Below are 15,536 nucleotides of genomic sequence, written 5' to 3'. Positions count from 1 at the left end.
CCCCAAACTGTAGCCACATCAGGGAGCTGAGGCAGGCACGGCCCCAGCTGTGACAGGGGCAGCTGCAGCTTGGGAGGGGTGGAAGCCCCTGGGCCAGACAATTCTGCATCCCAGAAGGGTCCCCCATTCCTGCATGAAGGACGGTTCTTCCCTTTGCAGGGTGTGAAGGTTCCCGCTCAGCGAAGCGCTGTGAGCCTGCCTGCGGGCGAGGCTCGAGCAGGGCTCAGCCTGGCGTCCCTCTGCCCCTCGGCTCTCAGTGCTGCACATCCTCGGTGGTGAGGACAGCCACAAGGAGTCACTTCTCCTGGATCACCAGTTCTGCACCCCAGGAAAACTCTCCATCTGAGGTGAGATGTCTAGGACCGAGCTCACCACTCTTCACATGCTGCTGTCAAAAGCCAAAATCTGTGGAGTTAAGAGATTTCCTTAAGAGCATCCATTCCCATCCCGATCACCCACACGCAAAGCCCACCTATGACAGGGTGGTTTCAGTGCCGCTGGGGTTGGAGTTGCTGCAGCAATGTTCCCGGAGAAGCATCCTATCTGTGCCTGGGCAGGGCTGGGAGAGGTAGGAACTTCAGAGCTGTGGCAGGAGAGGCACTGCAAAATGAGGCAGGGCATGAGCCTGACTTGTGCTGCCAGTGGGACGGTGTGCGACCTCAGCTGTGGGGGACGTGGGGCAGGCTGTGCGGGGCAGGAGAAGACTGGGCAGCCTCTTTCCCATTTCCCCTCGGAGCTGCTGAGCCACACCGGGGCACAGCCAGCAGAGCTCCAGTGTCCTGGGCTCTGGGGCTGACCAGAGGGCTCCCCAGGGCAGGGACAGGGAGTTCAGGGCTCCGGCAGCGGCGTCGGCTCCAGAGGTCGGCGCTGAGGACTCCGAGGCTCAGGGACCGACCGCAGCCCGCAGGGATGGAGGCAGGGGGAAGGAGGCAAAGGGTCTGGATTCTGATCCGCTCTTCGGTCCCAGGGGTGGGATCGGCCGTGCTGAGGTCGTGGACAAGTCCCTGACCCAGCGACAAAGGGACGGGATGCCGGAGGACGGGTTGTTCCCGGACGCCGAGAGCGGGGATGGGGGACCCAGGCTGCAGGATGGCGGCGGAGGAACCCCCGGCTCCGGTGCCGGGGGTCCCGGGGGACGCGGCTGCGGCCGGAGCGGCGGGCCCGGGGGTAGCGCGGGCCCCTCCCGGCGGCGGCGGCGCGGGGCGGAGGGGCGGTGGGCACGGCCCCCTCACCGCGCCGCCCCCCGCCCGCCCCCAGCGCCTCCCGCGGACGGCGGAGCGCGGCGCGGGGCCGCGGGGCCGGCGCGGGGCGGCGAGCGGCGGCGGGGCGGCCGCAGCCCCCGACGGCAGCGGCGGCGATGCGGCGAGGCGGGGCGGCGGGCGGCGAGGCGGGGCGGCGGGCAGCGCGGCGGGGGCGGCGGGGCTGAGCGCCGGGCGGCCGGGGCTCCTCGGCCCCGGGGGGGGCACCCGCCCGCCCGCCCGGCGCCGCACCCGGCTCCGCACCCGGCACACGGATTTACGGCGCGGACTGCAGCCTCCGGAGCGGCCCGGCAGGTAAGGCACGGCCGGCGGCTCCCGGGGGCCTCGCCGTGCCCGCCGCGCATCCCCCCTCATCCGCCGCCGTACCGTCTCGCCGGGCTCCGGACGCGGCACAAGTTTCCCCCGTTGCGGTCCCAGCGGGCGCCGGCTCCCCGCTGCCGCCGCTGCCCCCGCGGCTGCTGCAGCGATGGGGCTGCCCCGGCTGCGCGCCCCCGCCCGCCGCTCGCCCTCCGCTCCGCTGCCCGCCGCGCCCGCAGCCCCGAGCCCCCGGCCGGACAGCGGCGTGGCCCGGGGTCCCGCTCGGGACCGGCCGCGGTGGCGAGGGACAGGGGCAGAACGGAGTCGGCTGCTCGGGCTGCTGCGGGAGAAGGTTCTGTTGCTCTTGGACCAAACTTGGCTCCGGGGAACCCGGCCTCGGGGTGGGAGCCCCGGGTGGGACCGGTGGGGCGGGGGAGCCCCGAAAGACGTGCCCGGAGCCTGCTGGGCTCAGGGCGCGGGTGTCTCGCCCCGCGGGGCCCGTCCCGCTCCTGGGGATGCTCCCCGCTAGGCCTCGGCTGGAGGCTGAGCACCGTTTTGGAGCTCGCTTCTCCACAGGGAACGCGGACTCCTTCCAGCCTTGTGGCAGGGCTGAGTGCCGGGAGGCTCGGGATGCTCCCGTTTCCGCCTCGGGAACGCGCTCCCTTCGCAGTCGACCTCAGAAAGCGAGTGTGGGAGAGGGGACATAGCCCACGGGAGAGGCAGCACAGCCGGCGCCATAAGCAGCGGGTCAGGTTTCCCCGAGAGTGCTGAACATCTTCTGAGTGGGACTTTCCCTCTCCTGCCCCGGCGGCGGAGGCGCTGCCCCCGGCAGAGCTGATGTGCCCCAGGGGCCGTGGGTGCTGCTGGGGGTCCTGTCCTGCCTCGCCGGTGCCATCGGGTGCGGGTTTTACCGGGGTGCTTCCCTGTGCGTGGAAGATCCCTGTTTGCAGCCTTTTCCCTCTTTTCCCTGCACGGTGGCAGACTGTCGCCATCGACCGGGCTGTGCGGCTGAGCTGTGACTTCCCGGGGGCGTGGGGGATCGATCTCTGGCTCTGCCCTGCGGAAGGGAAGGTGTGCTCAGCCCAGCGCATCGCCTGGGGACACCGCTCCTGTGCTCCTGCTCTGGGGACATGTCAGATCTGGAGTCCTCCCCCTGCACATGCCGCTGTCACACCTCTCCTTGGGCAGCCGGGCAGCTGGCACGGGGATTTAGGTGGTTTGTGCCGGGAACCTGGGTGGCTCTAGCTGTGAGCTACCTTCACGTGGGCGCAGAGCGGTGGCTGGTCCCAGCAGGATCCCCTCCCCACCTCCCAGGCTTGCTGTGTCCCGCGGGTCCTGCACGGCTCCTCGGTCTGCCGGCGCTGGTGCTGAGCGGGGCTGCATGCCGGCTGCGGGATGTCTGCCCTGTGGGCACGGATCGGATCGCAGGTGGCACCGGGCTTCCCCCGGCTGCCTGTTCTGTACCTAAGGCTGCCCTGGGCTTATCTGCAAGAACGGATGTGAGTATGGGGCTCTGATCGCTGCGTGCAAAAATCCTCCTTCAGAAATCCCCTTCTCCTGAGCATCTCTGACATAAGGTGAAATAAGCACAGATTCTGCAATTTTAGGGCTCTCTACGGGTTTTGCTGCAACCAACAGTAGACAGGACTGTATATAAACTGGGTTTTTATCGGTTTCTGTGGGTTTTTATCTGTTTCCCGATGCAAAGCTCTTGCTGTCAGAATGAAAGCAGATGTTTGGCTATCTGTTTAAGCCAGAAACGCCTCTGGTTAGGACATTAGCAGTTTTAGGATCTCCAGCCCCATCCCCTTTACCTCGGTGGCTTCAAAGGCTGCCTGAGCATAACTGTTCTTAAACTCCTCTGGTTGCTGCCAGAGAGGCATCCCCCTGCTTCCTTTTAAAAACGGTAAGGGAAATACCTACAAAAGCCATGCAAATGGTGGAGGAGGGTCTCAGAGCGATGCGCTGAGGGAAGTGAGCATGGCTTGGCACAGCAGCTCAGCTGGAGCTTCAGTCTGGCACCGAGTCCCCAGTGCTGCTTCCCCGTGTCCTCGTGGGGCCCTGGGTGCCTTGCTGTGCCCTGCAGGCGCTCCAAGGAGCTCTTCAGAGGAAAGGCAGAGGCGGATCTGGGCCCTTGCTGCGGAGAGGCAGCAGCAGCAGTGGGGTGGATATCCATCCCCGGAGTGCCGTGTACACACACCAACCTGTGAGACAGCCCTGCTCCTTCTGTTATTTGGCTCATGGGTCCAGAGAGAGAGAGTGCTTTCCTGTGTCTGCTTCTCTCCTTTAACAAACTGAGAGCTTGCTGTTTTGCTGTGGGACACCTAAAAGCACAGCCCGTGCACCGGGTTGGAGCTCATCAGCTTGGTTTGCTTGTAGTTATTCTGACAGCAATGCTGCCCGGGGGCGGTGCAGAGGGTCCCGCTGCTGCTGCTGCAGGCTCGGGGTCTGCACAGGGTACAGAGCAAGGTGGCACTTGCCCAAAAGGCCACGGCAGGGCTCTGCGAAATCCCAGCTCCCGGGATGCTCCTTTTGCCTGTGCAGCTTGCTGCCGGTGCCCTGACAAGTAGCTTTGTGTGTAAATGGGGATTTCTTTCCACTCCTGGGAGGAGCAGCTGACAACAAATAGCTCAGTGGCGAAAATGTGTGTGTGTGTGTGAACTACAGTCTAAACGGGAGAGGGAAAACATCCAGTTACAGAACTAATGCAAATGGAGTTGGCTTTCATCTCTCCCTGCAGCATCCTTTGTGGAAGGCATTTGCATTTCCCCAAAGTCAGTTTGCTACCTATCCTTCAAGTAAATCCAGAGCTAGAGAGCAGAGGAAAACCTGTTTACAAGGTGTGGGGTGGCTTGCCAAATCTGGAGAGAACTGAACTCAAAATATTTGATAATGAAAAGTCTTATTTTAATCAGCAGCAGTGAACACAGAGAGGATGGCACGCACAGGCTGCGGTGTGTGCTCCACTGCTGAGTGCAGGGTCGGGATCATTGCTGGGCTCCTGCTGCACCCGTTCTTGCAGGTGACCCATCCAGAAGGCTGATGGGGAGGAGGGACGCTCATAAATTCCTCTGACCTTCCCTGCACAACTCTGAAATGCCACCGAGATGTGGCATTCCTGCCGGGGGATCCTGGAGCTGTCCAGCATCACCCTGTTATGTGTGTGGGAGGCTCCCGTGGCTCCCATCAGAGATCCACCAGCCCTGGGGTCTTCGGTGGTGCGGGGGCTTCTGGGTCTGGCAGCTGCAAACAGCTCCAGGGTGGACTGCTGCCATTCTGGAGGAGCCTCCAGCCCGGAAGACAGAAACAAAACAGGATTTCAGGAGCACTCCAGCAACAGCTATTAGCTATGCTAAAAGGATTACCAGCTCTGCAGGACTCATCAAGTGCTTAAAATATAACTCAAGCATCAAAGGCGACTCTTAAAGGCTCACATTTTCACATCAAGTCACTGTGAAAATTTCTATCCAACTTAATTAAAACATTCACTAGGCTCATTAAAAACATAAAGAGAAAAAAACAAAGGCCTTTTTTCCTTAAGTACCAAGCCATTTTGAAGAGAGGCGTTTACAGCAAAGTATGAATATTTCTTTGTTATGGAATCACCTTTGTGGAAGTCTCCTGTCTCTAGATCACTGTGTCTGACTAAGCTCAAGCTCTCTGAAAAGGAAACAAATATGTTGGTATTGTTTTTGTTGTTTTGTTTTTTTCCCTGGCTAGGGACCACAGAAGAGAGATGAAAAAGTGAGAAGAGCTTTGTAGAGAAAGTTAGATAAGAGGGTGGGGGAGTGTCAAAACCAGACCTATAATAGGAAACAAGCCACTGAAATGCTGGTGAAAGTACCTTTTATCTTGAAGGTTCCAAGTGCTGTGCAGTGCATTGATACACATAAGAGCTGAAAAACAGTCGAAAACAGCTGGCACCACCACCTTTGCTGGCAGCAGTCACACCAGCTGGGTCACAGGCTCACTCAGTCCCTGACCACCTCTCTGCTTCATCTGAGTTCATTTTTGGGCCTCTCACTTGAAGAAGGACATTGAGGTGCTGGAGCAAATCCAGAGAAGGGCAACAAAGGTGGTGAAGGGTCTGGAGCACAAATCTGATGAGGAGTGGCTGAGGGAGCTGGGGGACTCAGGCTGGAGAAAGGGAGGCTCATGGGGGACCTCACAGCTCTCTACAACCACCTTAAAAAAGGCTCTAAAAAGGTGAGTTGCCCAATTCTTCCAGGTAATAAGTGACAGGGCAAGAGGAAATGGCCTCAAGGTTCACCAGGAGAGGTTTGGGATGGATATTAGGGACAACTTCTTCATGGAAAGGATTGTCAAGCACTGGAACATGCTGCCCAGGGAAGTGGTTGAGCCACCATCCCTGGAAGGATTTAAAAGATGTGTAGATGTGCCACTTAGGGATGTCATTTAGCGGTGAATTTGGAAGTGCTAGGTTAGTGGTTGGACTCCACAACCTTTGCAGCTTTTTCCAGTCTAAATGATTCTGTGGTTCTGTGTTTTGGTCGAGGTGGGATGTTGCTAATGAGCCCCATCCCAAGCCCCTTCCCATGTGTGCTTGGTCCAGGTCAGCACCACCATCATCTTCCATGGGGCTGTGATTTAATTCTCCTTCCCTGTGATGTGCCCTGCCTCAGGGACATGGGGTCATGCCCAGACTTCAGCGTGTGTTCACCCTGACCACTCTCCCCCTGCTCAGAGCCCTCAGTTGTTTCCAGTGTCCTGGGGAGATATAAAACAGATAGTCAGACTCCCTCTGCACAAGGTGTAACTGGAGTGGTGCCACTGGAATTATGGGTGCATTAAACACGGTATTTAAACTTGGTGAATGATTTTTTGGCATTCATAGAGGCCTTGAACATTGTAGGATTTCATCCTATTATGTTAATTTTCTTGGTTTTGATTAATATTGAATCAGCATCCCCAAAAAAGGAATAAATACATCCTCTCCTTCTTCTTGTTTATGTATTAGCTTAATTTCTTCCTCTTCACACTGTCCTGCCTGGTGCTCAGAAGGGCAGTGCTGAGAAATGCCACGAGGAGCATCTTCCTCTGCTTCTTCCCAAGGGGACTTGCAGCCTCTCTTCCTTCTTTACTTCTCACTTGGCCATTTTCTCGAGGCAGACTGTAGGACCTGAGCAAAGAGCCTCCTGCAGGACCTGAGCAAGGAGCCTCCTGCCCCTGCCACCCTCTGGGCTGGGCCAGCTGTGTCCCCATGTCAGGGACAGCGAGCTGCTGTCACACAGGGCTGGTGGCATGGGAAGGTGTGTGAGCACAGCCTTTACAACCATGTACTCCGTGCATGCACGGGATATGAAATGCAGGAATTAGGAGGTAGACAGGGTTTTTCCATCAAGTGTTTATAGCACCTTCCTCACTATGTGTCTAGACATAGCTATAAATGAGGGAGAGGGCTATTACCTGGGAATAAAACTACTGAAACCAGCCCTGGAGAGCTTGATGCTGTTATTTCCAAGGAACTGGGAGATTCCTTATGATGAATGTAACAATATCAAAGGCTATAAACTCACCACAGCTGGGTACTGAGTCAGGGGACACACTTAAAATGTACCTGCCACTTGCAGCTTAGACTCTGCATTAACTACGGTCTCTTGCCAGTCCTTGGCCATTCCAAGGGCTGCCACTTGCTCACAGATCAGGGTTCAGCCCTGCTGACTCCACCAGCTCCAATGGCATCATAAAACAGTCCAGTGGTCACCACGATCTGATTTCTCATTGCAGTGTGGACCAGTGGTGGTGTGGAGGAGAGGAGAGGTCATAAGTGGAGCCCAGGCTGAAGCTCACTGGGAAACTGCCTTCACACCTGAAAACTTGAGGCAGGGACAGCAGGAGCTCTGCTGAGTGCCTGGCAGTGCTTGTGTGGGTGGGAAATGCCTGGGAACTCATCCCAGAATGCCCAGTCTCCATCCCAGTCCTTTTGATAATGGTGGGAGACATTATACTGCAGAGATCTAATTTTTTTGGATGCAAATTCTGTTCTCTGATCATTGCTTCTGCCATGTCCAGCACAGCAGGGTCTAAGTCTGCCTAAGGCTTTGCCACACTGTGATAGCATCAGCAAAAGTAATAAAGAAGAGAATGGACTCCCTGGAAAAATGCTGTGAAGCAAACCACTGACACACTCCTGACAGTGTCCGCAGAGAAAGCCCAGGGAGTTATTTTGTTCAGCTAAGAGTAACCGACCTACACTAGCCTGAGTGAGTGAAGTGGCAGAGGATGTCTCTTCTGATCCTTTGGCTGAGTTAGAGGACAAAAAAAGGAAATGAAAGGGTCACACTGGTGGCTGGTACCTTTTGGGACCGCTGGCCCATGGCTGACCTGCCTTCTGCAGGAGGAGGGATGAGACACAACAGCATAGCAAGTGGTAGGATGGGGCGGGCGAGGGGTAGGACTGGGGCAGGATGCAGGCAGTGGGGAATTTGGGTCAGCACCTTTCTGGCTGCAGGAGATGCTCCCTGGGCTGGGTTTCCTCCCACTGTTAGGTTTCCTCCTCCAAGTCATCTTTCCTCTGCAGATGGTGCAGGCCTGCAAAGAAACCTCTGCAGAGTTTTCTGGTGTCTCACGTCAGGATTAGGAGGCACTTGGGTAACATGGTCCTCTGAGTACCTAAGGCCTATTAAAATTTGCTCTCATTTGAGTCCACAAACAGTGCCATTGGGAATGCAGCAATGCTTCTGAGATGTGAGTAAATATTGGCCTTGAATGAAGTCGCGGATAATGGGAGATAAGTTATCAACAGCTGTTTAACTTAATATTACTTCCATGCAAGATGACACTGAGCTTTTTGCAAGACGATAATAACCAGATGCAGAATCCATCACTGCAAACACAGGCACCTGGCAAAGTGCATCCATAATTTTTCCTCTGGAGGGTTACTACAGCTGAAGGAGTGTGATAGCAAGGAAATGTGCCAGTGGGCCTGGCTCCAGTGGCACCCCAGGTGATGTTGTTGTGGCTCTGCAGTGACTGGGGGACAAGGGGCCTTTCCTGTGGGTCCAGCTCCTCCAGACTGAAGGGGCTAGGATGGCATCATTATAGAGCTGTATTAACAAAGCTTTGCTGCTGCTAATCAGGTTTGGATGCCTGTGCCTGTACTGCACATCTGAGCAGTGACCATGGAGCAAAGAGTGAAGCACGACAGGGAGGCATTAATACAGATACTTAGAAGGTGGTGGCGAAATTGAAGTGTGCAGCAGTTGTGGATCACAGGATCAACACAAAAAGGAATGCAGTTGATGCTAATCAAGATTTTAACCCAGAGTTATGGGTCTGCATCACCTGAGGTGGCTCCTGGTCTCTGGTATGGCTGTTCCAGCCCGATGTTGGAACTGTAATTCCACAGAATTGTAATTCCACAGAATTGTAATTCCAAGAACAGGCTGGCAAAGGCCAAAAGCACTCAGGGAGATTGGAAAGGCTCTGCTAGTGAGCAGTGCTTGGCTCTGGAGCCACCAGGCTTCTCTGCAGAAGGGTCTCTTCCCAGGCCTGTCCTAAAACGTGGAGCTGGGGCAGAGGAGATATCTCAGCCACCTGCCCATTGCCACAAGGTAGGCCTACCCTGGCTCTTTTAATTCCATCCCTCTCACTTGATCCTGGCCATGGATGCTGTAGGCTTTCAGCACTGAGTTCACAAGCCAGAGCCAAGGCAAGGGCTGGGCTGGGATGTGGAAGGAGTGGACCGTGCCTGCTCTCCTCTGCCTGCTCCACCCTCAGGGCTCTCCCTGATGATCAGGACATGGTCACTGGTGTCAGTGCCCAGCTGGGACACGCCTTGCATGGCTCTGAAGACACAGATCAGCCTGTCTGAGCCCTCGGCAGAGGCTCCTGGCAGAGCTGGGCTGGCTTTCAGTGCCCCTGGCTCCCAGCCCCTGCTTTATCCAGCAGACCACACTGCTGCTCAGCAGAGCTGGCTGCAGATGCTAGGACAGCAGCTGCAGTCCTATTGATCCCTCTGGGGATGATAAGCCCAAATGAAGACCCTTGGGAAATCAGCACAGAATACAAAAATCTGGCTGCAAAGCAGAGTCTCAGACTGTGACAGCTCTGCAGACAAACCCATGTGAGAGTCCAGCTGTGCAGGGCATCCACAGAGAGCCTGCTTTGAATGTGGATTTGGTGCTTGGGATACATAAGGAAATCTCTGTTGGTTTGCATGAGCCCATCACACCTTTTCCTTCTCCCAGAGGAAGCACCTGGAAGCAGATCCAGATCCTTGCATCCATGAAGGCAACAAATCCTCAGCTTCCCTGGGTTCCTCAAGTGGGTTCCTCAGGTTGTGAGGCTGGAGTGAACAAACAGATGAGCACCTTGGAAGCATCCAGACTTCTCACAGTCTCAGGTCTGGAAGGGTCAGATAAACACTCTGGCCTGCCAGAGGAAAGGAGCCTGTCCATGTGCCACTGCTGCTCTGGCTGTTGCACAAGTAGCTGGGGATGTGTGTGTTTCAGGCCATGCCACGTTCCTGGTGTTCACACCCTGCTGGAGTAGCTGGGAGCAGGGGCTGGGTGTGCTGGGGGCACTCTGGCCTTGCTCACCCCCCAGGCGTTACAGGCCCCCGGTAGCTGCTTCTGGGCCAGCACCATTAGATGGCCCAGAGCAGCACCTGCTTGGGCAAGCACACCTCTGGAGTCTTTAGTCGCTGCACTTAAGAAGAAAGCCGTGTTACTAATCCTCATATGGAGCTGCTATTTTCCAGCTCAGGCATTCCAGCTGAACTTTTCCCCCTGTGCTGTTTGCAAACCAGGCAGAGTGCGAGCGTGCCCTCACCCTTCCCACACACAGACACAGCAAGGCAACAAGCAAATGGCAGGTCCCTGCTTGTCCTCAGCAATTAGCAGAGAGCTCCAGCTGCCACTGCTGCTTCCCTGGGATGACTTTTCTGTTTCCCATGGGCTCATTGCTGCAGCAGCAGCAGAGCCAGGCAACGCAGGTTCGCTTGGTTATAGCCACGCCTTGCCCTTGCCTGTCATTTACACAGTGAGGTTAAAATGTAGTCTGAAATAAACTTTATTATTAAAGGTCTTGAGTTTTTGTGCTATTAAAGATAGGACAGCCTGGGTTGATCCTTGTGGATGTGCATGCCTGCATTTAAAAAGCAGAGGAAATTCCTGCAGACGTGCCAGCAGCACCTCGTGCTGAGGCTGGTCAAGTTCTATGTCTGAGCAAGTGCTCCCTGCTGTGGACTGTAACCTTGTGATTCTCTTCCAGAACTGAATTTTCAGCTCCTGCTGAAGTTTGCCTCTGCGAGCAAGGTCCTGGCTGGCAACAGCTTCCCTGTTTTTTTCCCAGGAGAACCTGCTGCATCGTGGCTCTGCTGAGCAGCATCTCCCCTTGCCCTCAGTCTCCTGTACCACTCTCCAGGGGTGCTGCTACACATCCTTTTCCTGGGGAGATTCCACACAATTCATTTACCTGTGGAGCTACAAGCTCCTGTTTTAAAGCTTTCTTTTAATCAGTTTGCAAAATACCCAGCTTCTTGTTTACTCTTGTGTGAGTTCCCCTTATTTATCTTCAATTTCAGGGAGCATGACTGCTGGTTTTCAGTGTGCAGCACAGCAGCAAACCACCCTGGGCTCCCTGGGAATGGGAGCCTCTTCCTCCCACTCCCCCCATCCCTCTGCAAGGTACAGCAATATAATCACTGGTTTGTTCACTTCTTACTTCCCTGATAGAAATCAATCTTGTGTTGTCTCTGCTTCCTCCGTTGATTTCTTGGCTTTTCTGATCTTCCCACATTTTCTGTAGCTTCACAACTCATCCAAACAAATAACCAGCACAGTTTTTCACCTCAGGTAGCACTATGTGTGCCCTCAGACCTCAGGCAATGCCTGTGCTTACTCAGGGTGGAGGTCATAGTGGGGCTCATAACCTCATAATTAATTTTGTCCTCTTGATAAGCAAGCTTTGGCAATGAATCCTTGCAGTCCTACACAGATCTTCTGTCAAATTCATGGGAGTTTCATGAGACTAGCATTGCTTTGACCTCCCTTCTTCACACCCAAGTCTAGCAGGGGGAGTATAGGAAATTTATAGTTGCAAAAGAACTTTGCAAAGTTGCATTAAGCTCCATTTCCTTGGCAAAGGCAAATAAAACTATGCAGAGAGAAGGGAATAAAGAGTGGAGAAAAATGCTGCAGACATAAAAGGAGAAAATGCTGAATGGGAAGGGAGAACTGACAGCCTTAATGTGGATTTAGGGGGAATTTATAAAGCTGAAGCCAAGTAATCACAGAGTGCGGGTAGTTTAGGTGACTCTGGGGACTCATTGCTCTTTATTAACCTTCCAGCACCTGGGTTCAGGTGTCAACTCAACATCAAACCACAGCTGATCAAAACTTTCTCTGTTTGAAAAATTGTGAGGAAATTGGGTTTTCAAGTGCCTGAATGGGATTTCATGAGGCCCCTGCCTTCCTCAATATTGTTAAATCATTCACTATCAAAAATCTAAAAATGGATATTTGGGCCTGAATCCAGTTCTGGGCTCCAGCCAAAAAAGAGCTGAAAAAAATGCTGCTGTGTTTATTTGTAAGTGAGGAACCTGTATTTTTCCTCATGTACCCTGGGGGCTTTGTTGCCCTTGCCTCACAGAGAGCTCAGGCAGGATCCAGGCACTGCCTTGCCCAGAGAGCAACACAGAAAGCAACTTCAGTAATTTCTACAGTGAGTAACCTCTTTTTTGCACCTGTACCTGCTGGGAATGCTCTCCCCTGACCCAGAGGTGCAGTGGTGTACAGGGAGAGCATAAGAAAGATGCCATCAAGCTGGGAAATGGTCGAGCTGGAGTAGCTCTGGGATGAGGGCTGTCTATCATGCCTGTTTATTTGTTTGGGCCAGAAAATGGAAGCGGGTCTGGAGGGTGAAAGAGGCTTTCCCAGGAAAGCTGTGACTTGTCAGGGGCTGAGATAGATGTACCATGAAAGCCCTGGCTCTTCTGTTTTATATCTGTGTTGCTTATCTGGAATATAGAAATTACTACTGGGATGGCAGAGTGTCAGCTGAAACTGCCAAGTGAAGCATTGCTTTTGGTGGTTGCTGGGTGAGGAGTGCCCATGTTGAAGAAGTGGTGGAAGCCTGGATGAGCAGCCTGGCTGCAGGAAAAATGACTGAGTTTGGATGCACAGCTCATGCTGCTGCCACCAAAGCACCCCATAGCAAGGGCTTTTGGTTCCACAGTGGCCTCACACAAAATTCATGGCTGCTGTCCAGCACAGGGTGGCTGAGCACACTTCTGCATTCCATTGACAGCACAGTGACCTGCTCAGGTCGAGCTGTAGACCAGACTGGGAGCGACCAGGCTGCAGGGTTCTTGTAGCATCCTAGAAACTCAGTGGGACCCTTGCCCTGAGTTAATGAACCCTCCTAAACTTCCAGCCTGGTGCAGCCTGGTGAGCTCTGCCCTTCTCCTCCACTGGGGTATTCTCCAGTGGCTGCTGCTGTAGAGGTTGTAGGGTAATACAAAATCACACCAGTAGCTTCCACTGGTCTTCTGCATCCTTTTATTTGGTTTACAGCCAAGTGTTTGCGAGTCATCACTGGGAATTCATCGTCAGCCGTCTGTCACGCTTAATTGGGTTGTCCTGTAAAATATCTTGCATATAAGTAAATCAAAAAGAGTGGGGCTCATAAAAGGGCCAGTGTGTGGCACATTGATGTTATTTATAGGCTTCTCTGTGGTGCTCATCACCATGGCAGCTGTGAAGGTCGATGCTGACACTTGTGAGGGAATGCCACGGATGTTTTTAAAAAGCCACGTGTATGGAATGAAGCAGGGCTGATGTGTTCCAGTGGAGCTGGGAGCGAGGGTGCAGTGTCCTGCAGGGAGCCCCCAGCCCCAGGACAGCAGGAGGAGGGGAAGGGACCGTGGCAGGTGGTAGCAACTCTGTGGGCTAAGGCTTCTGGGGTTGTAGAGCCCACAGCTCTGGTACCCTGGGTGCTGCATCCTGGCATCTCCTTGGAAAAGTGGGCGATAAGCCAAAGGGGAGAAAAGCACTCACATGGAAGAGGCTGGAGATCCCTTCATCCCTTTTCTCCTTTTCAGGATGAAGTCCTCACTTACCAGCCTGTTTTTCATACCTTTCTGTTGAGTTGTACTGAAGCCAGTGGTGATTGCTCCACAAGTATCCAATATAAGCTTACTTTGCACAGCTGGCTTCTTTTGATAACATGCTTTCTTCTTAAAAAGCAAACAAAAGCAGCATGTCCTCATGTCAGTTCTGTAACTGGCACATAAAAAGTCTTCTTCAGCCATATCCAAGCAGAGCTGGTTTGAGCATCTGCACCTCAGCCTCCACCTGGAAATCAGCCTCTTGCAAACTCTTCACTGTCCCAGCAGCATTGCTGTCTCCAGCAGCAGTGCTCTAAAATGACTCTCAGGGAGATGCATACCAAACCCTCAGTGTGTCCTTTTATGACAAAACTGCCTAGTCTCTCAGCTGAGCCAGTGACCCCAGTTCCTCCAAAGACCTTGGCCAGGCTCTCTCAGTGAGTACACCTTCATCTTCTCACTTGCATCAGGGTGTCACAGCTCAGCCCTGACCCGAGGAACACAGGGCTTTAGCCAGTCCTCTGTGAATCTCTCTGCCCACCTGAGAGAAGTTTTCTATAAACCTACACCTTCCTTCTACTAAACTAACTGTGATTCTGCCATCTGCAGGCAGGTGTTTTTTCTCTGCAGGATGAGCAGGGGTGTCTGGAAGGGGCTGTTTCTCAGCAGTGACCCTGTACATGCCGTGCCTTTCCTGTCACCCCTGCTCCTCTGCAGCAGAATCCAGACTGTGCCTGTTTTCCCCTCCTGTGCAGATAAGCAGGTGCTTCTTCCCACCCTGTTCTCGTCTCCTCTCCTTGCTCCCCTCGGGCATCCTCAGTTCCTGGCTGCTCTTGGCAATGGGCCTTTTGTTTCCATGAGATGAACGCTGTGTCCCCACCATCCCTGGGCTCTAACTGCTCCCCCACAGTGAGGGAGGTTCCTCAGGAAAGCCCCAGGGGACATAAAAGTCATTATTTAACTCCCTGAGTCCACCTGTTCATGGTAGCTATTTCTGTGGCTGTGGGAGCACGGGGCTCTCATGTGCACATCTGTAAGCATTCAGTTCATGCTTTCTTCACAACAGTACTGCCTTTGCCAAAGCCATTTGGTTAAACAGTTGAAGTAAACAAACTCACTGGATTTTTTTTTTTTTCCCTGGGGTGTCCTGGAGTTTATGCAAGCACTCCACTGACATTTACTGTCCTGGCATCCACTGTTAGTCCCACAGACACAGCTTGGGAAATGAGTCCACATGTGCAATGGGTGTGAGGGAGTTGGTGTGATGCTTTCCCTGCCTCCTGCAACTCTGTTCAAGAGCCCTTCTTGCACAACAAATACATGGGGTCTCTTTTTGCTCTAAGACTGATATGGTTATTAAGCTTTCTGCAGTGGAAAAAAGATTGCAAGGCAATTCAGCTTGCTAGGTCATGAATCCATGCAGATGTTGTGAATGGAAACGATATGCGTGTGCCCTGGGCTTTGCCCAATCATACCAAGCAGTAATATAAGTCAGGATGAAAATAAATCTTAATACCAACATGCCCTACATGAAGCAAATACTTATTTTACATAAAACCTAATTTTAGCACGTCAAGACTGTAGCCAATCCACTTTGTCTCACCATGACTTAGCATAATGACATACATATAGGTATGAATATACAGATTTGTAAACACGCTCTTCCCCCCCCCCCCCCCCGCCCTATTTTTTTTGCTGAATGTGAGTGCCCCAAGAGGCAGAACTTGCTGTCTGAGTGAGGAATCTCTCTGCACACTCATAGCCCTTCTCTCCCTTGCCTGGGCATAGGGAAGGCAGCACAGGCACCCAGCTCTGCCGTATTATGCACAGTGATTTCTTTGAGCAGCAGCAGTTAAGAAATGCCAAAGCATGGCTTTAATACTGACTGGGATCAACTGGGTAGAATGAAA

General features: G+C 53.8%; 1 protein-coding gene across 1 annotated transcript in view; it reads left to right on the top strand.

The window, feature by feature from the left end:
- Positions 1–1,385: 1,385 nt before the first annotated feature.
- TMEM121 (transmembrane protein 121) overlaps positions 1,386–15,536 on the top strand; it is a 34,802-nt gene continuing 20,651 nt past the window's right edge. The window contains exon 1 of the mRNA XM_064427453.1: positions 1,386–1,553. The gene's annotated coding sequence lies outside the window, so the exon portion shown is untranslated. The remainder of the gene's footprint in view (positions 1,554–15,536) is intronic.

This window comes from Passer domesticus, chromosome 7, assembly GCF_036417665.1.
Source record: "Passer domesticus isolate bPasDom1 chromosome 7, bPasDom1.hap1, whole genome shotgun sequence".
Taxonomy (NCBI): domain Eukaryota; kingdom Metazoa; phylum Chordata; class Aves; order Passeriformes; family Passeridae; genus Passer; species Passer domesticus.
Note: the sequence above shows the minus strand (reverse complement) of the source record. Positions and strands in the feature narration are given on the sequence as shown.